Source organism: Bufo bufo, chromosome 3, assembly GCF_905171765.1.
Source record: "Bufo bufo chromosome 3, aBufBuf1.1, whole genome shotgun sequence".
Lineage (NCBI taxonomy): Eukaryota > Metazoa > Chordata > Amphibia > Anura > Bufonidae > Bufo > Bufo bufo.
The window spans coordinates 176564502-176589892 of NC_053391.1; positions in this window are offsets into that span (position 1 = coordinate 176564502).

Genomic DNA, 25391 nt, shown 5'->3' on the forward strand with positions numbered 1-25391 from the left:
GGTCAGTGAGGGAGAGGCACCGTTAGGAAGGGAAAGAAGGGAAAAGTTAAAAAAAACTTTTACTAAACTTTCTTTTCTTTCTTTCTGATCCATCTATCAGACCCCAGACCCCCCCCTGCCACTTGCCCCCCCCCACCAGCCCCCCACCAACACCAGCCCCCCCACCCCCCACCCTTCCCCCCACCAGCCCCCACCTCACCACCCCCCCTACCACCCCCCCCCCTTACCACCACTTTTTTTTTTTTTTCTGCGTGCGCTGACTGTCCGGCACTTTTTTTGTCCGGCCACTGTTAGCGCATCGCCCGCCCCACCGCCCCACCGCTGATCAGCGTTGTACCGCTGATCAGCAACTTTGAACTTTTTTTTTTTTTTTCTAAACACTTGCCCCTTTTTTTTCCTTATTTAGTACGCGAACACCCGTTGCCCCCACACACACGCACATATAATAAAGTTTGCCACACACGCACACATACACGCACACACACCCATGGCCCGCCGGATGTTCTCGGCCGAGGAGGCATACGCCAAGATTGCCTCCGACTCCGAGAGCCCCAGTGAGGATGAGGATGACCCCACGTTCCTTTTGTCATCCGCATCCTCCTCATCATCATCGGATGACGATGAGCCACCAAGGCGGCGGAGACGCCGCCAGGCGGAGCCAGGAGCCCCACATGCTAGGGATCCTGTGGCCCACCCTAGTACGAGCCGCCCTGGGGTTCGTACTGGTTTCCCGGCCCACCAAATAAGTCCACCGGAGCCCCCTGCCGATGAACTTAGCTGGTGTCCCCCAGTGGACTTTGAGCCTGAGATTCCGGATTTTGCTGGCAATCCTGGAATCCAGATTCCCACAGTGGGGTTTACTGAAATTGACTATTTTAGTTTTTTTTTCAGTAACCCACTGGTGAATCTGATGGTGGAGCAGACGAATCTGTATGCCCAACAGTTCGTCGCTCAAAACCCAGGCTCATTTTTGGCTAGACCCGGTGGCTGGACGCCGGTCAGTGCAGCCGAGATGAGGACATTTTGGGGCCTCGTGCTGCATATGGGTCTAGTCCAAAAACCCAGTGTCAGACAATACTGGAGTGGGGACGTCCTATACCAGACCCCACTGTACAGTATGGTTATGACACGTCCCCGGTTTGAGGCCATCCGGAAATGTCTGCATTATTCCGATAATGCAGCATGTCCACCCCGAGGTGATCCTGCCTATGACCGGCTGTATAAGATACGGCCGGTCATCGATCACTTTGGGGCCACATTTCAGCAGGCCTACGTACCTGGAAGGGAGGTCGCGGTTGATGAGTCTCTCGTTGCGTTCAAGGGGAGACTCAGTTTCCGCCAATATATTCCCACAAAGCGGGCGAGGTATGGCGTGAAGCTATACAAAATTTGTGAGAGTACCTCAGGGTACACTTACAAATTTCGTGTGTACGAGGGGCGAGATTCCCGGATTCAACCCCCAGAATGTCCCCCCACTCTGGGTGTTACCGGGAAACTCGTGTGGGACCTTATGTACCCACTGCTGGATAACGGTTACCACTTGTACGTGGACAACTTTTATACCAGCATTCCCTTGTTCAGGTCCCTTGCCGCCAGATCCACGTTCGCTTGTGGGACCGTGCGGAAAAATCAACGCGGCCTCCCTGCCCACCCCCTCCAGGTACCTATCCCCAGGGGTGAGACCCGTGCACTTACCAGTGGAAACCTGTTGCTGGTCAGATATAAGGACAAGAGGGATGTCCTTATGCTGTCCACAATCCACGGTAACAGCACCACCCCAGTCCCTGTGCGAGGTACCGCGGCAACGGTCCTCAAGCCCGATTGTATCGTCGACTACAATCGGTATATGGGAGGAGTTGATCTCTCTGATCAAGTCCTCAAGCCATATAATGCCATGCGCAAAACCCGGGCATGGTACAAAAAAGTTGCGGTCTACTTGGTACAGGTTGCCATGTACAACTCTTTTGTACTATCCCGAAGCGCTGGCAGCACAGGGACATTCCTCCAATTCTATGAGGCAGTCCTCAAAGACCTGATCTTTTCGGACCGGGAAAGAGCAGGCCGGAGTACCTCGGGAATTGGAGGCGCCCGGATCGTCCCTGGCCAACACTTTCCAGGTGTGGTCCCCCATACTGGAAAGAAGGGACGAACCCAAAAAAGATGCAGAGTGTGTCACAAGAGGGGGATACGGAAGGACACCACTACTCAATGTGACACGTGCCCCGATCATCCGGGCCTCTGCATTATCAATTGCTTCAGGGAGTATCACACTTCCATGGAGTACTAAATTTTTATAATCCCCAACAGTCCACTAGAGAACATAAAAAACTATGGCTCTCAGACTTTGGAGACACGGAAACAATTTTTTTTCCCCAAAAAAATATTAGTTTTAGAGCAGGCATCCTCAAACTGCGGCCCTCCAGATGTTGTAAAACTATAACTCCCAGCATGCCCAGACAACCTACAGCCATCAGCAGGGCATGGTGGGAATTGTAGTTTTACAACATCTGGAGGGCCGCAGTTTTTAGGATGCCTGCTTAGTGTCTCCAAAGTCTGAGAGCCATACATATTGGGCATCGTCGCGTGCGTAAAAGTCGTCGCTATAAAAATAACTTTTGACCAAACGCCTCGGATGAACGGTGTTAAAAATATAAAATAAAAACGGTGCCAAAACACCCATTTTTGGGCAAAATTTCCATTTGAATCCTTTTTGCCGGTAATAAAGCAAGGGTTAACAGCCAAACAAAACTCAATATTTATGGCCCTGATTCTGTAGTTTGCAGAAACACCCCATATGTGGTCGTAAATGGCTATATAGCCGCACGGCAGGGCATAGAACGAAGGGAACTCCATACGATTTCTGGAAGGCAGATTTTGATGGACAGTTTTTTTTTTGACACCATGTTCCATTAGAAGCCCCCCCTGATGTAGCCTAGACTAGAAACTCCAAAAAAGTGACCCCATCTAAGAAACTACACCCCTCAAGGTATTCAAAAGTTACTTTACAAACTATGTTAACCCTTTAGGTGTTCCACAAAACTAAATAGCGAATGTAGAAACAATTTTTTATTTTTTATTTTTGTTACATTGCCTCAAAAAAGAGTAATGAAGAGCAACTAAAAATCATATTTACCCCTAAAATAGTCCCAAAACAACAACCACCTGATCCCGTAGTTTCCTAGATGGGGTCACTTTTATGGAGTTTCTACTCTAGGGGTGCATCAGGGGGCTTGAAAGGGTATATGATGTAAATAAACCAGTCCAGATAAAATCTGCCTTCCAAAAACCATATGACGTTCCCCTTCTTCTATGTCCTGCCGTTTAGCCAAATAGTAGTTTACGACCACATATGGGGTGTTTCTGCAAACTACAGAATCAGGGCAACCCATTTTAAGTTTTGTTTGGCAGTTAACCCTTGTTTTACTCCTGGAATAAATTGATTATATTGGAAAATTTTCCAAAAAATAGAAATTTCTAAATTGTTTCTCCATCTGTCAATAACTCTTGTGGAACACCTAAAGGGTTAACAAAGTTTGTAAACCCAGTTTTGAATACCTTGAGGGGTGTACTTTCTTAGATGGAGTCACTTTTTTGAAATTTCTATTCTAGGGGTGCAACAGGGGGCTTCAAATGGGACATGGTATAAACAAAACCAGTCCGCAAAATCTGCCTTCCAAAACCCATATGGTGTTCCCCTCCTTCTATGTGCTCCCGTTTGGCCAAACAGTAGTTTACGACCACATATGGGGTGTTTTTGCAAACTACAGAATCAGGGCAACCCATTTTGAGTTTTGTTTGGCAGTTAACCCCTGTTTTACTCCTGGAAAAAATTGATTATATTGGAAAATTTTCCAAAAAATTGAAATTTCTAAATTGTTTCTCCATCTGCCAATAACTCTTGTGGAGCACCTAAAGGGTTAACAAAGTTTGTAAACCCAGTTTTGAATACCTTGAGGGGTGTACTTTCTTAGATGGAGTCACTTTTTTGAAATTTCTATTCTAGGGGTGCAACAGGGGGCTTCAAATGGGACATGGTATAAACAAAACCAGTCCTGCAAAATCTGCCTTCCAAAACCCATATGGTGTTCCCCTCCTTCTATGTGCTCCCGTTTGGCCAAACAGTAGTTTACGACCACATATGGGGTGTTTTTGCAAACTACAGAATCAGGGCAACCCATTTTGAGTTTTGTTTGGCAGTTAACCCCTGTTTTACTCCTGGAAAAAATTGATTATATTGGAAAATTTTCCAAAAAATTGAAATTTCTAAATTGTTTCTCCATCTGCCAATAACTCTTGTGGAGCACCTAAAGGGTTAACAAAGTTTGTAAACCCAGTTTTGAATACCTTGAGGGGTGTACTTTCTTAGATGGAGTCACTTTTTTGAAATTTCGATTCTAGGGGTGCAACAGGGGGCTTCAAATGGGACATGGTATAAACAAAACCAGTCCTGCAAAATCTGCCTTCCAAAACCCATATGGTGTTCCCCTCCTTCTATGTGCTCCCGTTTGGCCAAACAGTAGTTTACGACCACATATGGGGTGTTTTTGCAAACTACAGAATCAGGGCAACCCATTTTGAGTTTTGTTTGGCAGTTAACCCCTGTTTTACTCCTGGAAAAAATTGATTATATTGGAAAATTTTCCAAAAAATTGAAATTTCTAAATTGTTTCTCCATCTGCCAATAACTCTTGTGGAGCACCTAAAGGGTTAACAAAGTTTGTAAGCCCAGTTTTGAATACCTTGAGGGGTGTACTTTCTTAGATGGAGTCACTTTTTTGAAATTTCTATTCTAGGGGTGCAACAGGGGGCTTCAAATGGGACATGGTATAAACAAAACCAGTCCTGCAAAATCTGCCTTCCAAAACCCATATGGTGTTCCCCTTCTTCTATGTGCTCCCGTTCGGCCAAACAGTAGTTTACGACCACATATGGGGTGTTTCTGCAAACTACAGAATCGGGGAAACCCATTTTGAGTTTTGTTTGGCAGTTAACCCTTGTTTTACTCCTGGAAAAAATTGATTATATTGGAAAATTTTCCAAAAAATTTAAATTTCAAAATTGTTTCTCCATCTGCCATTAACTCTTGTGGAAGACCTAAAGGGTTAATAAAGTTTGAAAAAACAGTTTCGAATACCTTGAGGGGTGTAGTTTCTAGAATGGGGTAATTTTTGGGAGGTTTCTATTATCTAAGCCTCACAATATGACTTCAAACCTGAACTGGTCCATAAAAAGTGGGATTTTGAAGATTTCTGAAAATTTCAAAATTTGCTTCTAAACTTCTAAGCCTTGTAACATCCCCAAAAAATAAAATATCATTCCCAAAATGCTGCAAACATGAAGTAGACATATGGGGAATGTAAAGTCATCACAATTTTTGGGGGTATTACTATGTATTACAGAGGTAGAGAAACTGAAACTTTGAAATTTGCTAATTTTTCAAAATTTTCGGTAAAAATTTTATTTTTTTAGCAGTGCCAATTTTAGCAGTGTCATGAAGTACAATATGTGACGAAAAAACAATCTCAGAACGGCCTGGGTAAGTCAAAGCGTTTTAAAGTTATGAGCACTCAAAGTGACACTGGTCAGATTTGCAAAAAATGGCCAAGTCCTTAAGGTGAAATAGGGCCGAGTCCTTAAGGGGTTAAGGACTCAGCCCTATTTCACCTTAAGGACTTGGCCATTTTTTGCAAATCTGACCAGTGTCACTTTAAGTGCTGATAACTTTAAAACGCTTAGAATTTTTACGTCACATATTGTACTTCCTGACACTGGTAAAATGAAGTAAAAAAAATTCATTTTTATTTATAAAAAAATACCAAATTTACCAAAAAATTGTAAAAAATTGCAAATTTCCAAGTTTCAATTTCTCTACTTTTATAATACATAGTAATACCTCCAAAAATAGTTATTACTTTACATTCCCCATATGTATACTTCATGTTTGGATCATTTTGGGAATGATATTTTATTTTTTGGGGATGTTACAAGGCTTAGAAGTTTAGAAGCAAATCTTGAAATTTTTCAGAAATTTTCAAAAACCCAATTTTTAGGGACCAGTTCAGGTCTGAAGTCACTTTGCGAGGCTTACATAATAGAAACCACCCAAAAATGACCCCATTCTAGAAACTACACCCCTCAAGGTATTCAAAACAGATTTTACAAACATCGTTAACCCTTTAGGTGTTCCACAAGAATTTATGGAAAATAGAGAAACAATTTCAAAATTTAACTTTTTTGGCAGATTTTCCATTTTAATCCATTTTTCCCAGTAACAAAGCAAGGGTTAACAGCCAAACAAAACTCAATATTTATGGCCCTGATTCTGTAGTTTACAGAAACACCCCATATGTGGTCGTAAACCGCTGTACGGGCACACGGCAGGGCGCAGAAGGAAAGGAATGCCATACGGTTTTTGGAAGGCAGATTTTGCTGGACTGTTTTTTTTGACACCATGTCCAATTTGAAGCCCCCCTGATGCACCCCTAGAGTAGAAACTCCAAAAAAGTGACCCCATTTTAGAAACTACGGGATAGGGTGGTAGTATTGTTGGTACTAGTTTAGGGTACATATGATTTTTGGTTGCTCTATATTACACTTTTTGGCACCGTTTTTTATTTTTTTTATTTACAACATTCATCTGACAGGTTAGATCATGTGATATTTTCATAGACCAGGTTGTCACAGATGCGGCGATACCTAATATGTATACTTTTTTTTTTATTTATGTAAGTTTTACACAATGATTTCATTTGTGAAGCAAAAAAAATCATGTTTTAGTGTTTCCATAGTCTGAGAGCCATAATTTTTTCAGTTTTTGGGCGATTACTTTGGGTAGGGTATGATTTTTGCGGGATGAGATGACGGTTTTATTGGCACTATTTTGGGGTGCATATGATCGCTTGCTATTACACTTTTTGTGATGTAAGGTGACAAAAAATGGTTTATTTAGCACAGTTTTTATTTTTTATTTTTTACGGTGTTCATCTGGGGGGTTAGGTCATGTGATATTTTTATAGTGCCGGTCGATACAGATGCGGCGATACCTTATATGTATACTTTTTCTTTATTTATGTAAGTTTTACACAATAATATCATTTTTGAAACAAAAAAAATGTTTTAGTAACTCCATATTCTGAGCCATATTTTTTATTTATTTTTTAGGCGATTGTCTCAGGTAGGGGCTCATCTTTTGCGGGATGAGGTGACGGTTAGATTGGTACTATTTTGGTGGGCAAACGCCTTTTTGATCGCTTGCTGTTGTAGTTTTTGTGATGTAAGGTGACAAAGAAATGGTTTATTTAGCACAGTTTTTATTTTTATTTTTTTACTGTGTTCATCTAAGGGGTTAGGTCATGTGATATGTTTATAGAGCCGGTCGATATGGACGCGGCAATACGTAATATGTATACTTATTTTCCCCCCTATTTTTTACCAATTTTTTTAACTTTATTTGGGGAAAATTAAGTTTTTGTTTATTTTTACTTGAAACTTTTAATTTTTGGGGGGAAAACTTTATTTTTTCAACTTTTTTTAACTTTATTTTTTGTCCCACTTTGGGACTTCAACTTTTGGGGGTCTAATCCCTTTTACAATGCATTCCAATACTTCTGTATTTGAATGCATTGGCTGTATGAGTAATACTGTGTATTACTCATACAGCTTCCGGCCTGTGAGATCCAGGGGGCTGGATCTTACAGGATCGTCACCGGAAGGCAGCGAGATGCCTTCCTTAGACATCGCGCTGCCTTCCATGCCATCGGCTCCCCCCTACAGCCGCATGGGGACCCGATGGCACTGCCGCCCGCCGGATAAGTTAAAAGCCGCAAACTGCAGGTCTGAATTGACCTGCGGTTTGCGGCGATCACCGACACAGGGGGTCACGGGACCCCCCCCCCCCCGGCGTTGTGACAGGATGCCCGCCGCAATCGCGATTTAAAGTTAGGACTTACCGGTACGCCCTGAGTCCTTAAGGACTCGGGAAACAGGGCGTACCGGTACGCCCTAAGTCCTTAAGGGGTTAAAGGGCCAGAAGCCCAGAGAAGAGACTGACTGAAAAAAAAAGTAGCGACCAGATGACAGCTATACCTGACGTGACGAGAGCTGACTAGGGAGACGGCAGCCTAGTGTCTGAGACCCATAACCAGGCAGGGGTAGATGAGCTGACAGGTCAGTACAGCTACAAACTTGAAGATGTTTTCCCTCGCTTCGCACAGTCCCTAGATACACTAGAGAAGGGACTAGCGGTTCTCACAGAGCAACTTTAGAAAGCTCCAGAGGAGTCACAGGAAGAGACTCAGAAAGAGATGAATGAACTGAAGGATCTAGAGTCACAAATAGAAGAGGAAATTCTCCAAATTCAAGAGGAACTTAGAGCTTCTGAGCAATCCAGACGTCATGCAGAGCAGGAAAGGGATGAGCTGGCTGATGAGGTCTTAAACAGCACCTCAGAAAAATCTGCTCTCTTGGAGGAGAAAAGACATTTGGAAGCCAGGATGGCTCAACTTTATCAAGAGTTGCGTGATCGGATGGTGGACCTGGACCACCAGAGACAAACTGTGTCTGGATTGGAGAAGAAACACAAGAAGTTTGACCAGCTCCTGGTTGAAGAGAGGTGCATATCGCGCTCGATATGCCGAGGAACGTGACCGACCGGAGGCTGATGTTCGGGAGAAGGAGACCAGGGCCCTCTCCTTGGCTAGAGCCCTTGAAGAAGCGCTTGAGGAGCAAGATAAATTTTAGAGGCTGAACAGGCAACTCAGAACAGAGATGGAAAATCTCATGAGCTTTAAAGATGACGTCGGGAAGAACGTCTGTGAGGTGGAGAAATCTTAGTGTGCTCTCGAGCAGCAGGTGGAAGGTGAGAAACCTGAAGAGGAGAGTCCTCTGAAAAATGTCAATAAATCTAAGCCAGAGCCTGTTAAGAATGGGACTGAAGATGGTGGCGCCGTGGTGCCGGCCGAGGCAGAGAAGAAGATGGAAGATGTATCTGCTGAACCAGTTGATGGGGATAATGTGGATGCAAAAGACAAGAGACTCATGGCAGTGTGTGGCCAGGACCTGGTCATGAAAGACCTTTCCTCTTATGTAAATGCCCTCCAGAAAGCCTGCAGTCTGCTGGGGAAGAAATACAGGGAGATGGACGACCAGTATGAGGATCCTGTCTACTGCGATGGACTGGCTCTCCTGAATCCTGCCCGAAAGGAGAGCAATATCCTGGGTGAGCCTATGGAGAAAATACCAGAAGACGACGAGTCTAGTGAAGACCCCGGTGTCCCCAGTATCTCCAACCGTGATGAGAAAGAGGAGGAGGGGTTCAGATTGGAAGTATATGATGCCGTGTCTGCGAAGGGTGAGAAAGCTAACAGAGTGAAGGAAGACTCCAAAGGAGACTTAAAGGCTGAAGAAGCTAAGGCCGATGAGTTGGAGTGGGAGAAATCCTCAGATGTTCCAGAGACCAAGGATAAGGCTGAAGAGGGGTCTGCCGAAGTGGGGAGAGCCACTGAAGAAGTAGAAGACTCTGAAACTGAAGCCAAACCTGAGGTAACCCCTGTGGGGACTAAAGAAAAAAGAGAAGTACTATCTAGTGATATAATAAAGAAACAAAGTGAGTGTGAACACCAGGTGACATTAGATGGGCTGAAGGGTGGTTTAAAACTGACCAGCCAGATCTCCAACAAAAGGAGGAGGTGGGAACTCCCCGTGGAAAACGCGGCTGTAAAGGTTGCGGAAGTTAAAGGTTGGGGGCCTAAGAAGAAATCTGGAAAAGAAGCAAGCCAGAAAGCTAAGTTCTCCAGTGCAGAGGAGTCGGAGGAGGCCCTTAGACACTGTAGTCTAGGTAGGAAGGCAGTGTTTATGACAAACCAAGCTCTGATGGCCTGGGTCTGGCAAAATAAAGGGAAGCCTGCGACGCTGGCCATCTCTTCCAGGGGGAAAGTTGAGCCGGAAGATGGCAGTATAATGCAGATGCCCTATCACGAGCATCTGGTTGGTACATGTGTTTACCCCCACAGGTTTGAACAGAGGGTGGGGGGCAATGTGAACATTGAGGTGTGCAGTAAAGTCACGGGGAAGCAGGATAAAAGGGGTGTTGTGTGCACCGGGAGCGTGTCACCAAGGGGCCCAGCCTTGGTGGAGTAAAGGCCCTAGTTCAGGTATCCACTAAAGTAGTTGGGGGACACTATATAGATAGTGTAGCTGGTTCAGCTATTTCAGGGCGGGCTTTTACTGGGAACAGGCAATGTGTTGGGTGGGTGCCTGTTCCCCATGCTCCAGTCCGGGACTTAGGGCATGCTCATGTCCAGGGATCCTATTTAATCCTGCTACTGGATCTTGGGTGGGGCTCACTCTGGAGTGCTTGGTGAAGCAGAGTCCTGGTGAGGCTCTGTGTGAGTGGGCTCAGCCGTGTGGGCTGAGGGGTCATGAGGCTCGGCGCTAGCCTGAACTTTGGGGGAGTGTGTTGCCTGTGGACAGAGGCCTGTAGGGTCTGTGTGGTCCAAGCCAGGAGGGCTGAGAGACCACTATTCCCCAAGAGACACTGGACTGGAGACAGTGGGCGTACTGTGCTCTGTACAGCCAGGAGGCTGTGGGACATTGGCTGAGAAAGCCGCATGTGTTCACAGGGTGTGAACAGGTACTCAGGTGAGTCAGGAATATTATGTTTAGTTAGAGCCTGGACGGGCGAGTGTTTATTATTTTTGTCATTTTACTTGTGCTGGTGTATCACAATAAATGCACTGTTTGGACCTGAAACCTGGTGTCCTGAAGCTGTATCGGTGTGAATGATCCCCTAAAAGAAAGCTACCCCTCACAGGGGTCATCTGGGAATGCAGAAAACCCAGGACCGGATATTGCAATGGTTTTACTGGCCCAGTGTGTTTAGAGAGGTGGACGAATTCTGTAAGTCTTGCCCGACTTGCCAGGCAACTAGCCATCAGCACCTTTTCCGCAGTCCCTTGGTACCTCTCCTGATCATTGAGGTACCGTTTGAGCAAATTGTTATGGACCTCGTAGGCCCGGTACCGAAGTCCGCTAGAGGACACCAACACATCCTAGTTGTCCTAGACTACGCTACTCGGTACCCGGAGGTGGTGCCACTGCGACATACATCGGCTAAACTTATAGCTAAGGAGCAATGGAGATGTTCTCTCGTGTGGGGCTACCTAAAGAGGTTCTGACTGACCAAGGGACCCCTTTTATGTCCTGCGCTTAAAATTGCGCTTAAAATTTGGCACATCTTACTCCAGTGTACTTTTTAATAAGACCAGTGTAGGAAATGCCAGTCTTCATAAATTCCCCCCAGACTTTTTATCTCACTCTACAAAATAAAAAAAAATTAAAATTGCTATTCATAGAAATAGATTGAGTAAAATTGGTTAGGTGATATGCCTTAAGTAACAGAGAAGTGATGTAGTAACTATTGCGACATCACTAGGTTCTAGACGAATGTTCATTGTTCAGGAGATGTAGATTTGATTGTATGGGATTGTATAGGAGAACATGTCACTCACCTGCGAATACTGTTACTTTTAGGAGTCCGGAGAATGTGGATTTTAGACCTACAAAAGGAATTCCTCCAGAAAATTCCACGAGGAGTACTAGCAGGACTTTCATTTCTCATCCTATTACTCATCTTTTTTTGTGATTTTCTACTACTGCTTGTATGCTAAATTTCACTTTACTTATAACACTATGACATTAGAAATTCACTCCTTAGACCCAAGCTGTTATTACAGATGTTGTGATAGATCTAACGGTCTTAGGCCTCGTTCACACAAACGTTTTTTGCGTTCCGTATATGGGCCATTTTTGCATTCCGTATACGGTCTGTATACGGAACAATTCATTTCAATGGGTCCGCAAAAGATGCAGACAGCACTGCCCTGTTCCGTTAACCCACAAAAATTATGAGACATGTCCTATTCTTGTCCGTTTTGCAGACAAGAATAGGCATCTCTATAATGGGCCTCCTGTTCCATTCCGCAAATTGAGGAAGGCACACGGGTGGCATCCGTGTTTTGCGGATCCGCAATTTGCGGACCGCAAAAAACAGCATGGTCGTGTGTATGAGGCCTTAGAGAGATAAAATATACAGTTATTGCATTCCTAGCCACATATTCTGTCATCACACGCTGCTCATAACTGTACCCTCTCTCTCTCTTTATATATATATATATATATATATATATATATATATACACTCACCTAAAGAATTATTAGGAACACCATACTAATACGGTGTTGGACCCCCTTTTGCCTTCAGAACTGCCTTAATTCTACGTGGCATTGATTCAACAAGGTGCTGATAGCATTCTTTAGAAATGTTGGCCCATATTGATAGGATAGCATCTTGCAGTTGATGGAGATTTGAGGGATGCACATCCAGGGCACGAAGCTCCCGTTCCACCACATCCCAAAGATGCTCTATTGGGTTGAGATCTGGTGACTGTGGGAGCCATTTTAGTACAGTGAACTCATTTTCATGTTCAAGAAACCAATTTGAAATGATTCGAACTTTGTGACATGGTGCATTATCCTGCTGGAAGTAGCCATCAGAGGATGGGTACATGGTGGTCATGAAGGGATGGACATGGTCAGAAACAATGCTCAGGTAGCCCGTGGCATTTAAACGATGCCCAATTGGCACTAAGGGGCCTAAAGTGTGACCAGAAAACATCCCTCACACCATTACACCACCACCACCAGCCTGCACAGTGGTAACAAGGCATGATGGATACATGTTCTCATTCTGTTTACGCCAAATTCGGACTCTACCATTTGAATGTCTCAACAGAAATCGAGACTCATCAGACCAGGCAACATTTTTCCAGTCTTTAACAGTCCAATTTTGGTGAGCTCGTGCAAATTGTAGCCTCTTTTTCCTATTTGTAGTGGAGATGAGTGGTACCAGGTGGGGTCTGCTGTTGTAGCCCATCTGCCTCAAGGTTGTGCGTGTTGTGGCTTCACAAATGCTTTGCTGCATACCTCGGTTGTAATGAGTGGTTATTTCAATCAACGTTGCTCTTCTATCAGCTTGAATCAGTCGGCCCATTCTCCTCTGACCTCTAGCATCCACAAGGCATTTTCGCCCACAGGACTGCCGCATACTGGATGTTTTTCCCTTTTCACACCATTCTTTGTAGACCCTAGAAATGGTTGTGCGTGAAAATCCCAGTAACTGAGCAGATTGTGAAATACTCAGACCAGCCCGTCTGGCACCAACAACCATGCCACGCTCAAAATTGCTTAAATCACCTTTCTTTCCCATTCTGACATTCAGTTTGGAGTTCAGGAGATTGTCTTGACCAGGAGCACACCCCTAAATGCATTGAAGCAACTGCCATGTGATTGGTTGACTAGATAATTGCATTAATGAGAAATAGAACAGGTGTTCCTAATAATTCTTTAGGGGAGTGTATATATACACACACACACACTATAATAATGTCATTGTGTTTATTATAGGTTTTGCCAGAGACATAAATTACCATACTCAGGCAAGCTCTGTACCATCCAGCTCGGGCGGTCACTCATGAAGGAGTAGCAAGCACCGTCATCACAGTTTGGCCAAGGGCAAGAGCTCCAGAAGGTCTTTAGCAATCCGTAAAGCTCCCTCGCACCACCTGCTGAGAAGGTCTGGCCGCCGCCCATGGCACCTTCGCCTGCTGTAGATGCTTCAGTCAGGGTTGATCCTTCTGGTGGTAAATATAACAGGATTCTGACTTTGGATACTTCTTCCAGTTCTGCTGGGGGGATTTTCTTTAAGTTATGCGGGCCTAAGTGGGTCATTTTGACAGTCCTGCAGTAGTTCCTGCAGCTCCTGCGGTCGCGACTGTTGAGACAGGGATTTTGATTTCTGCCCCTCGCCGGGTTCAGGGTCCCCTATTTTTGTAGGGTTTCCCTGTTGGGGTCCTATTTGTCTGAGAGTGCATTTTGCGGGGAGAGTACGTTGACATTTGGTCGCTAGTGTCCGTGGATTTGATAATGGTAGATAAGGAGTTGAAATTTGAGAACGACTTGGAAAGGAAGCCTAGGGTAGCCAAGACCTTTAATAATTAGATTCAATCTTATGCAATGTTAGCCTGCATGATTACAAATTTCCAGTGAAGTCCCCTGAATTGTTTATGTATTTGGATACAGTTTTTAGTGCGTATCGTAGCCATGGTGGTTTGGCATGGTGAAGATACAACGAGGAATTTCGTCATGGGTTTGCCTTGCATCAGGATGTGCCACTGGAGCCTGCTGGCTTTTTTAAATGAAGGCCACTGCAGGCTCTAGGGAATCTGCACATTTTGGCACAAATGTTCCTCCTGTGGGGGGCGCACGTCGTTTTTCATTGCCAGCAGAGCTCTATTGGCATCCAGAGAGCTCCCATTGGTATTAGGGGAGAGGACACCAGTTGACATCCGAGTGATACTGCTGTGTCTAGATCAAGAAAAAGGAGGCCGCCCTGCTTAAAATTTGTTTTTGTTTAGAATTTTTTATTCCGTTCCATTTTTCTCCATTTCCAGTGTTTTCCGCAAGGATGTGGAGTTGGGGCATTTCGCTGGTCATTTTGACTCCTTGCCCTTCCCTAATTTGTGGGTGTCTCCTTTAGGGGTGGTTCCCTTGTTATCCATGAATGATGAGATTGTAAGAGCAGTTCAGCTAGTACGAGGCGCTGGTCATGGCACGTTGTTGGCGAAATTGGATATTGAATCCACTTTTCGTCTCCTCCTGGTTTATGCTGACTGTTTCTACCTGCTCAGTTGCCAGTTGGATGGTATGTTTTATTACGATAAATGCCTGCCAATGGGTTACGCGATTTCTTGTTATTATTTCAAAGTTTTTAGTTCCTTCTTGGAATTGGTTTTGTATGTTGAGACTGGTTTTGCCCCGTCTTTGCATTATTTAGATGATTTTCTTTTTGTCGGTCCCCGCAAGCTGGCCCATTGTCAATTCTTCCTAGATTTGCGGTGCGTTTCAAGGTGTCCCTGTCGGCCAAAAAGACAGAGGTTGCTGCTATGGTTTTGTCCTTCTTAGGTATCGAGATCGACTCCGTGGCTATGGTTTTTTGCCTTCCAGCCAATTAGTTGAACCGTATTCAGTGTCCGTATGGCCTGAGAGATTTAAGCTGATTTGAGGGTTTGGCATGAGTTCTTGTTTCTTTATAACGATTATACTTGTGTCAAAACTGTGCCAGTATCGAATTAGGCAGTCAGGTTTTTTGCAAATGCGAAGTGTTTGTGTGGTTTTAGTCCCATGTTTGGATGGTCCTGGTTGGGGGGTGCGTGACGAAAGCTTGGGGGGGACAGGGGTTGGTGTCATGAGGCGACCTTCGCTTGCCTTGCTGCCAATCGTGGTTGCAATAGACTTCTGGGGAAGAACATCTGGCAAACACAGAAATTATTTTTTTGGATGAATAAAGCTTCAGTCGTTCATGCAGTGAACACACAGTCTTCATCCTTGCTTACAGTGTTGGCGCTCCTTTGCTACGGTGCTATGTTGTCTAGACCATAACATCTGGTTTAGAGCTCAACACGTTCCTGGGGTTCAGAATGCAATTGCTGATGTCATTTTCCGTTTCCAGTGGCAGGATTGTCTGCGGCTGCATCCTTTGGCAGATTTGGAGAGAACTCCTTGTGGACTGCTGGAAGAGACCTAGTCCCGCTAGTAAGAGCATCATTGGCTCCCCCTACCTGGTCGGCTCATGGTAAGGCTTGGGGCGAATGGTTGGTGGTAGCCGGTTCTCTTCCTGTTCGGTGAGATGCCCTTTGGTTTACTGACATGTTATATTATTTGCAGGCTCTTTGGCTTCAAGAATTCAAGAATTCAAGAGTGTAAGGTACTGTGGCGCAGCTGCGTCTTAGAAGCATAGCCTTCTTTTTCATTCTCTTTAGCTGGTTGGATGTCACTAAACATTTTTTCATTACCCAGGTGCTTTGGGGTTGGAAATTGTTGTTGCGGAATACTCGACGTCCAGTGGCCCTGTCCATGTTGCTTAGGTTACAGGCTGTTGGTTTGCTTATCAGGTTTTGAACTATCTATTTTTTGTTCTTTTCATTAGCTTTTTCTCATGCGCTTTGGATTTCAGAGTTGTTCCGGCGAGGGCAGTGCATTTTGGTGGTCTTATGTGCAGTGATGTGACGGTTTCCTCGGTGGGGGAGCGTTTGTGGATTTGTTCGTCTAAGGCTACTTTCACACTTGCGTTCAGGGTTCCGCTTGTAAGTTCCGTTTGAAGGCTCTCACAAGCGGCCCCGAACGGATCCGTACAGCCCCAATACATTCTGAGTGTATGCGGATCCACTCAGAATGCATCAGTTTGGTACTGTTTGGCCTCTGTTCCGCTCAGCAGGCGGACACTCGAACGCAGCTTGCAGCGTTTTGGTGTCCGCCTGGCCGTGCGGAGCCAAACGGATCCGTCAATGCAAGTCAATGGGGACTGGTAAGTGAAAGGTCTGTGCGTCGCATTGCTTATAGCACAGACCTTTCATTTACCAGTAGGAGGAGCGCCCGGCCGGTCACAGACATCGCAGGTAAGTATAATGCTTCTAAAATTGCTAAGTAACCATGGCAGCCAGGACTACAGTAGCGTCCTGGTTGCCATGGTTACCGATCGGAGTCCCAGCGATTAAACTGGGACTCCGATCGGAACTCTCCGCTGCCACCAATGATGGGGGGTCGGTCATTTTAATTAGGGCGGAGGGAGGGGGGGGCCGGCCGCACTGGCCACCAATGAGTTAAATACAAGGGAGGGAGGGGGGGCCGGCTGCACTGGCCACCAATGAGTTAAATACAGGGGGGGGGCCGGCCGCACTGGCCACCAATGAGTTAAATACAACGGAGGGAGGGGGGGCCGGCCGCACTGGCCACCAATGAGTTAAATACAGGGGAGGGAGGGGGGGCCGGCCGCACTGGCCACCAATGAGTTAAATACAAGAGAGGGAGGGGGGGCGGCCGCACTGGCCACCAATGAGTTAAATTCAGGGGAGGGAGGGGGGCCGGCCACACTGGCCACCAATGAGTTAAATACAAGGGAGGGAGGGGGGGCCGCACTGGCCACCAATGAGTTAAATACAGGGGAGGGAGGGAGGGGGGCCGCACTGGCCACCAATGAGTTAAATACAGGGGGGGGAGGGGGGTCTGCCAGGCAGCAGGGGGCAGTCATGTGCACATCTTTTAGTATATTCTAACTTGAAGCGTCCCCATCACCATGGGAACACCTCTGTGTTAGAATATACTGTTGGATCTGAATTTTCAAGTGAAAAATCTGATTTGAAAAAAACAGTTATGCAGACGGATCCGTTCTGAACGGATGCAAGCGTTTGCATTATAGGAGCGGATCCGTCTGTGCAGACACCAGACGGATCCGCTCCGAACGCAAGTGTGAAAGTAGCCTAAGATGGACGTATTCGGTCGTGGTAGTTGTGTATTCTTGCTGTGTGTGAGTTTCTTAGCATAAGGCTGGAGGGCGCACATTTCCTCATGCATACAGCCTCTTACGAACTGCCAGCAGGTGCTCTCCATGCTGGTTCTTCGATCTTGCGAGTGTGGTACTCACTCTTTCCGCATTGGAGTGGCTATGGTTGCTAGCGAGCTTGGTTGTTCTTACTCGCAATTTAAATGACTGGTTAGATGGTGGTTGGATTGCTTTATGCATTATATTCAGCCCCAATTATTACTGGATTAATGTTTTCTTCTTCCTTAGATTCATCCTGTGATGTGGATTTTTTGACACTCTTAGGTTTTCTAGGTAAAGAGGAGAGCATCTGTGTGCGCTGGCAGTACCAAACCGGGTTTCTTGGAGTTGGATGTCTACTGGAGTGGTATTCAGGGGCCTACGGTGATTACAGGTTTTGATGGTGGTGGAAGGCAATTGTCATTCCTGAGCCCCTGCGGCACTGGTGATCCATGCAGGTTGAAATTATCTGTGTTATGTTCTATTGGCAGAGTTGATTACTTTGTTGAAGTTAGATATGGACTGTTTGTGAGTTTTTTTGTTAGTTTGATCCTGGTGTGGTTGGAAATTGATCCGCAGGTGGTATGATGTGGGGCACAGGATGGTTCTGTGGTGGAGTGGATGCAGCGATTGTTGAATATGTGTGTGTCCTGTTTTTCTCGTTCTCAGGGTGGTGTTGCAGTTAGGCACAGGCAGTTGGAAGGTGACAATGGGAATCTGTTGTTACCAGACGAAGTGTTACGTGACCGACATCAGTACAGACATTTTCCTTTCTGGATTGCAGGATGGTATTTAGAGGGCTCGGTTTCTGCTGGGTGGCAGGCGAAGGTTTGCATAGGCTTATGCATGCATGCTTATAGTGGGTGGTAGCCCTTAAAGGGCCATATAAATGGGGGTTTCCACATGCCTGCAGGAGTGACAGCTGCTATAAGGCACTCTGGGGTTTTGTTTCTGCTTGGAGTATAAAGTTATTTATGCTGAATAAAAGTAAGTTACGTTTGACATAAGTTAATTAATAAAAACTGTGGCCGACCTAAACATCAAACTCCTTCCCTGTGTCCTAGCATTATTTCCAATGGCATTGTTAGTTGGGTATATTAAAGTGGGCACTTCAGGACCAATTGACAATGACAGTGTTTTGTTTTGCACGCATCCTCTGGTGGCACAGGGAATATCAAAGACTTATATACAATTTAATAAATTTCCCATATAGTGAGGTGGCCAGCCTTATTTTGAGATATGCATATAAGTGGAAGGAATAAGGTAGTATGTATTATCAGCAAGCATGTTGGCTTAGTAGTTAGCATAGTTGCTTTATAGCATCAGACCCTGGGTTTAAATGCAATGAAGTAAAACTTGCAGCGAGTATATATGTATCTCCCAAAACATATTGATGTTAAATTTACTGGTAAACAAAGCACAATGCTTGTAGGGCTAGCTCTGCTAAATGCGATGACACCTTTCACTTGATGATCTACAATGATGTTATAGTCAAACAAGGCCATGGGTCCAGATGGCATCCACTACATAGTCCTTAAAAAAAACTAGTTTGTGATTGCTGCTCCTGTAAAGGATTTGTTTAACCAGTTCCTCTTAACAGGTGATGTTCCTCAATATTGGAGAATGTCCAGTGTTGTACCCATCCACAGGAAGGGTGGCATAGAGGAAGTTGGAAACTACAGACCAGTTAGCTTAACATCTCTAGTGGTAAAAATATTGGAAACCCTTCAAAAAAGAAGATAATTGACCACCTAAAAACAACTTATTGTACCCAAACAGCATGACTTTACTGAGGACTGATCATGTCAAACTATTATTATTGATTTCTTTGAGTATGTCACAAAAGTGTTGGATGAAGGAGGTGCCGTGGATATGCCTACCTGGATTTAAGCAAAGTCTTTGATACAGTGCCACATAATGAGCTCATAGATAAATTACTGAAGATTGGACTTTTTCAGTAGTTGCGCAGTTGGCTGTTGGGTAGATATCAGAGTGTTAATGGGGTTCATTCTGAGGCGAGACAAGTCACAAGTGTTGTACCTCAAGGATCCGTCCTGTACTTTTTAAATATCTTTGTAGCTGACATAGGAGAAGGTTTGGAAGGTAAGGTTTGTCTGTTTGTCGATGACACAAAAGTGTGAAATAGGGTTGATATTCCTGGAGGGGTTTTAAACATGGAAAAAGATTTAGCTTCACTACATAAATGGTCCAAACAGAGGAAACTGCAGTTCAATGTTTCCAAATATAAAATATTGAAATATAAAATAAACCTAAGTCTAAATATCGTATTGGCAGCTCTGTGTTGGTGAGGACTTTAGAAGGGAAGGATTTATGTCTTGATATCAGACAGCTTCAAAATGAGTGCACAGTGTGGACAGGCAGCAGGGAAAGCAAGTAGGATGCTTGGCTGTATAGCTAGAGGTATAACCAGTAGGAAGAGAGAGATTGTGCTTTCACAGTATGGATCGCTAGTGAGACCACATCTGGAATACTATGTCCAGTCCTGGAGACCCCACATACAAAAAGACATACCATATTTTTTGCCCGATAAGATGCACCGGCCCATAAGACGCACCTAGGTTTTAGAGGAGGACAATAAAAAAATATATATTTTTCATTACACCTCTGGTCAGACCACCAATCAGAACTCCAATGTTAATCAGACCTCAGCTGACAGCCCCAATAAGACCCCCAATGTTAATAAGACCTCAGATCAGACCCCCAATCAGACCACAGCTCAGACCCCAATGTGAATGACCCCAATCAGACCTCAAATAAGAGCCCCATGCCTCTCATCATCCCCCATATGCCTCATATCAGTCCCCCAGCAGCCTCCCACCAGCCCTTAGCAGCCTCTCTTCGGCCCCCATTGTCTCTCACCAGCCCCCAGCAGCCTCTCTTCAGCCCCCATTACCTCTCATTAGCCCCCAACAGCCTTATATAAGCCCCACTGCCTCTCACCAGCCCCCAGCAGCATTATATCAGCCCCCATTGCCTGTCACCAGCCCCCAGCAGCATTAAAAGAGCCCCATTGCCTGTCACCAGCCCCCAGCAGCGTTATATAAGCCTCCATCAGCCTCATATTGAATAAAATAAAAAAGCACTTAACTCTCCTGCTCCCGGACGCCGCCTATCCTCTCCTCCAGCGCGATTCTCTTCTTCCTGCCGCTGGCTGTGCTGTGAACCGGCGCGCACAGCATGAGGTCATAGAGCGCCCTCACTCTGTGCGCAGCCACTGCACAGCCGACAGCCGAGGACCAGGAAGCGGTGAGTACAGAGCCTTCACCGCTTCCTGGTAGTGTTGAGCGCGAATATTCGAATTGCGAATTTTAATCGCGAATATCGCCACTTAGAGAATTTGTGAATATTTAGAATATAGTGCTATATATTCGTATTGGCAAATAGTGTTGAATATTCTAATCGCTAAGATTAGTGTCCACTGCACCTGCGCGAGATTGCGGCACTGAGAAGGACTGACGTCAGGGATAGTGGAGTGAATAAATTAAGTGGTAGGCGGTGCTGGGCTCCGGATAGATGGGCGCGCTGGGCTCCAACATATCGTGGGACAACCCCTTGGGCTCCTGTCAGGGGTGATTTACATATCAATAAGATCGATTTTTATAAGAATCTAACACACACAGAGCATAAACAGTGGGATCATTTTAAACACTGCATGGAGACTAATGGGCACATATAAATATCGCTATATCGTTAATCCTAGTGACAGAATCCCTTTAAGCATAAAATATACCAGGATAGACTTAACTTAATCTGTATAACCTTGAAGAAATAAGGGAAAGGGAGGACATGATCAGAGTTGCCAACCAGAATTTTTCTTTTTTTCTGGACAACTTGCCCCAAAATTATGGGACAAATTGGAAAACCATAATGAATGATAAAGATTATAAGTAATAAATGTCTATAGATCAAAATACTGATAATACCTTACCAGCATTTACTGCCAGCTGTAAAATAATTCTAACTATCACCAACATAATCTAGTTAGGTACCACCACCCTCCAAAAAATCATGGACACATCTATTTTTTTCACGGACATTGGAAAAAAGTCACCTATTTTCACACAGTCCAGAAACTTCTGGACGGTTGGCAACCCTGGACATGATTGAAACCTTTAAATATGTTAAAGGTTTAAATAAGGTTCAGGAAGGAAATGTTCTCAATAAGAAGCTAAACACAAGGACAAGTAGACACAATCTGAATTTAGCTGGGAGTAAGATCAGAAGCAATGTCAGGAAATATTATTTTACTGAAAGAATGGTTGAAGCTTGGAACAAACAGATGTAGTTGGGAAATCTACAGTAAGTGAATTTAAACATGCCTTGGATAAACATGTCTATAGGCAGACTAGATGGACCAGGTGGTGTTTTTCTGCTGTCCATCTTCTATATTTCTACAAACCGGATTCCAAAAAAGTTGGGACACTATACAAATCGTGAATAAAAACTGAATGCAATGATGTGGAGGTGCCAACTTCTAATATTTTATTCAGAATAGAACATAAATCACGGAACAAAAGTTTAAACTGAGAAAATGTACCATTTTAAGGGAAAAATATGTTGAATCAGAATTTTATGGTGTCAACAAATCCCCAAAAAGTTGGGACAAGGCCATTTTCACCACTGTGTGGCATCTCCCCTTCTTCTTACAACACTCAACAGACGTCTGGGGACCAAGGAGACCAGTTTCTCAAGTTTAGAAATAGGAATGCTCTCCCATTCTTGTCTAATACAGGCCTCTAACTGTTCAATCGTCTTGGGCCTTCTTTGTTGCACCTTCCTCTTTATGATGCACCAAATGTTCTCTATAGGTGAAAGATCTGGACTGCAGACTGGCCATTTCAGTACCCGGATCCTTCTCCTACGCAGCCATGATGTTGTGATTGATGCAGAATGTGGTCTGGCATTATCTTGTTGAAAAATGCAGGGTCTTCTATGTTGTTCTAGAACCTGAATATATTTTTCTGCATTGATGGTGCCTTTCCAGACATGCAAGCTGCCCATGCCACACGCACTCATGCAACCCCATACCATCAGAGATGCAGGCTTCTGAACTGAGCGTTGATAACAACTTGGGTTGTCCTTGTCCTCTTTGGTCCGGATGACATGGCGTCCCAGATTTCCAAAAAGAACTTTGAATCGTGACTCGTCTGACCACAGAACAGTCTTCCATTTTGCCACACTCAATTTTAAATGATCCCTGGCCCAGTGAAAACGCCTGAGCTTGTGGATCTTGCTTAGAAATGGCTTCTTATTTGCACTGTAGAGTTTCAGCTGGCAACGGCGGATGGCATGGTGGATTGTGTTTACTGACAATGGTTTCTGGAAGTATTCCTGAGCCCATTCTGTGATTTCCTTTACAGTAGCATTCCTGTTTGTGGTGCAGTGTCGTTTAAGGGCCCGGAGATCACGGGCATCCAGTATGGTTTTACGGCCTTGACCCTTACGCACAGAGATTGTTCCAGATTGATGATGATAGATGCAAAGTCTTTGCAATTTTTCGCTGGGTAACACCTTTCTGATATTGCTCCACTATCTTTCTGCGCAACATTGTGGGAATTGGTGATCCTCTACCCATCTTGGCTTCTGAGAGACACTGCCACTCTGAGAAACTCTTTTTATACCCAATCATGTTGCCAATTGACCTAATTAGTGTTAATTGGTCTTCCAGCTGTTTGTTATGCTCAAATTTACTTTTTCCAGCCTCTTATTGCTACTTGTCCCAACTTTTTGGGGATTTGTTGACACCGTGAAAATTGGAATCAACGTATTTTTCCTTTAAAATGATACATTTACTCGGATTAAACGTTTGATCTGTCATCTACGTTCTATTACAAATAAAATATTGACATTTGCCATCTCCACATCATTGCATTCAGTTTTTATTCACAATTTGTTTAGTGTCCCAACTTTTTTGGAATCCGGTTTCTATGTCTGTAATGTCAGTTAGGCACATGGTGGTGGTGGTTTGGACAGTGGGGACACATAAAGTACTAGGAAGGGTGCCATTTTAGTTAACCTGGCAGCAACAGGCATCATTAGGGCTGCATTAGACCTTCAGTGTTTCTACTCGACAATCCCTTGCTCTTCATTGAAGGAGAGCGATGCTATTACCTGCAGCTATCTCCTCAATAGTATGAGGAGGAGCAATCTCTAATGTAATTGCTCGTCCCCATACAGAATGATTATTTTCAGCAGCAAAGCGTGATTAGACATCACGATCTTCCACTGGAAAACAATGATTTTTTAGCCTGCATAAAAAATGTGATTGCCTGATGAAGCACGGCGGCGGTTTTACACAGGCAGATCATCGCTAACGAGCGTATCTACAAACACTTGTTAGTGATGATCTGGCCGACCCTGTGCAGGTCTAATACAGCCCGTTGTGCAGCAGAACAGAAGTGAGGAACCTGATGTATCAGCAGAACATTATATGAGCATTATAAACATACTGTACCTTTCTGTTTTCTGTGTGTTATTTCACTCTCCAAAAAAAGCACATTTATTTCTTTGGAAAACAGCACCCAAGTGCCCAGCTGGATGGGCTTTCCTGTTCAAAGTGCCCAGAACTGCCAGCCTTCTCTGCTTTTTGCTACTCCCCTAACCTCTCAGAGGCTAGGCTAGGCTTATCTGCTGCTCAACAGTATAATTATACTTACGTCCGTAAGTGTTTTGCGGATCCGCAAAACACGGACATCTGCAATGTGCGATTCGCAATTTGCGGACCGCACATCACAGACACTATAATAGAAAATGCCTTTTCTGGTCCGCAATTGCGGACAAGAATAGGACATGTTCTATTTTTTTCAGGAACGGAATTGCGAATCCTGAAAAAACAGATCCCGAAAAAACGGATCCCGAAAAAACGGATGTGGATCCCGAAAATGCGGATTCGCATCCGTTCCAGCCCCATTGAAAGTGAATGGGTCCGCAAATTGTGGAACGAATGCGGACCCAAATTACGGACGTGTGAATGGACCCTAAAAGTTTTTGCCATAGACAGGGTGATTCACATCAATTAATATAATCAAGATATAAAATACACAAAATGTCATATACACAATAAATTCCAATCGAATATTGACAGTGTATATGACATTTTGTGTATTTTATATCTTGATTATATTAATTGATGTTAACTGAGTTTCACCTATATACAATTGGTCATAAAATGTGATCTGATCTTCATCTAAGTCACAACAATAGACAATCACAGTCTGCTTAAACTAATAACACACAAAGAATATAATGTTACCATGTTTTTATTGAACACACCATGTAAACATTCACAGTGCAGGTGGAAAAAGTATGTGAACCCTTGGATTTAATAACTGGTTGAACCTCCTTTGGCAGCAATAACCAAACGTTTCCTGTAGTTGTAGATCAGACATGCACAACGGTCAGGAGTAATTCTTGACCATTCCTCTTTACAGAACTGTTTCAGTTCAGCAATATTCTTGGGATGTCTGGTGTGAATCGCTTTCTTGAGGTCATGCCACAGCATCTCAATTGAGTTGAGGTCAGGACTCTGACTGGGCCACTCCAGAAGGCATATTTTCTTCTGTTTAAACCATTCTGTTGTTGATTTGCTTCTATGCTTTGGGTCGTTGTCCTGTTGCAAGACCCATCTTCTGTTGAGCTTCAGCTGGTGGACAGATGGCCTTAAGTTCTCCTGAAAAATGTCTTGATAAACTTGGGAATTTCTTTTTCCTTCGATGATAACAATCCGTCCAGGCCCTGACGCAGCAAAGCAGCCCCAAACCATGATGCCCCCACCACCATACTTCACAGTTGGGATGAGGTTTTGATGTTGGTGTGCTGTGCCTCATTTTCTCCACACATAGTGTTGTGTGTTTCTTCCAAACAACTCAACTTTGGTTTCATCTGTCCATAGAATATTTTGCCAGTACTTCTGTGGAGCATCCAGGTGCTCTTGTGC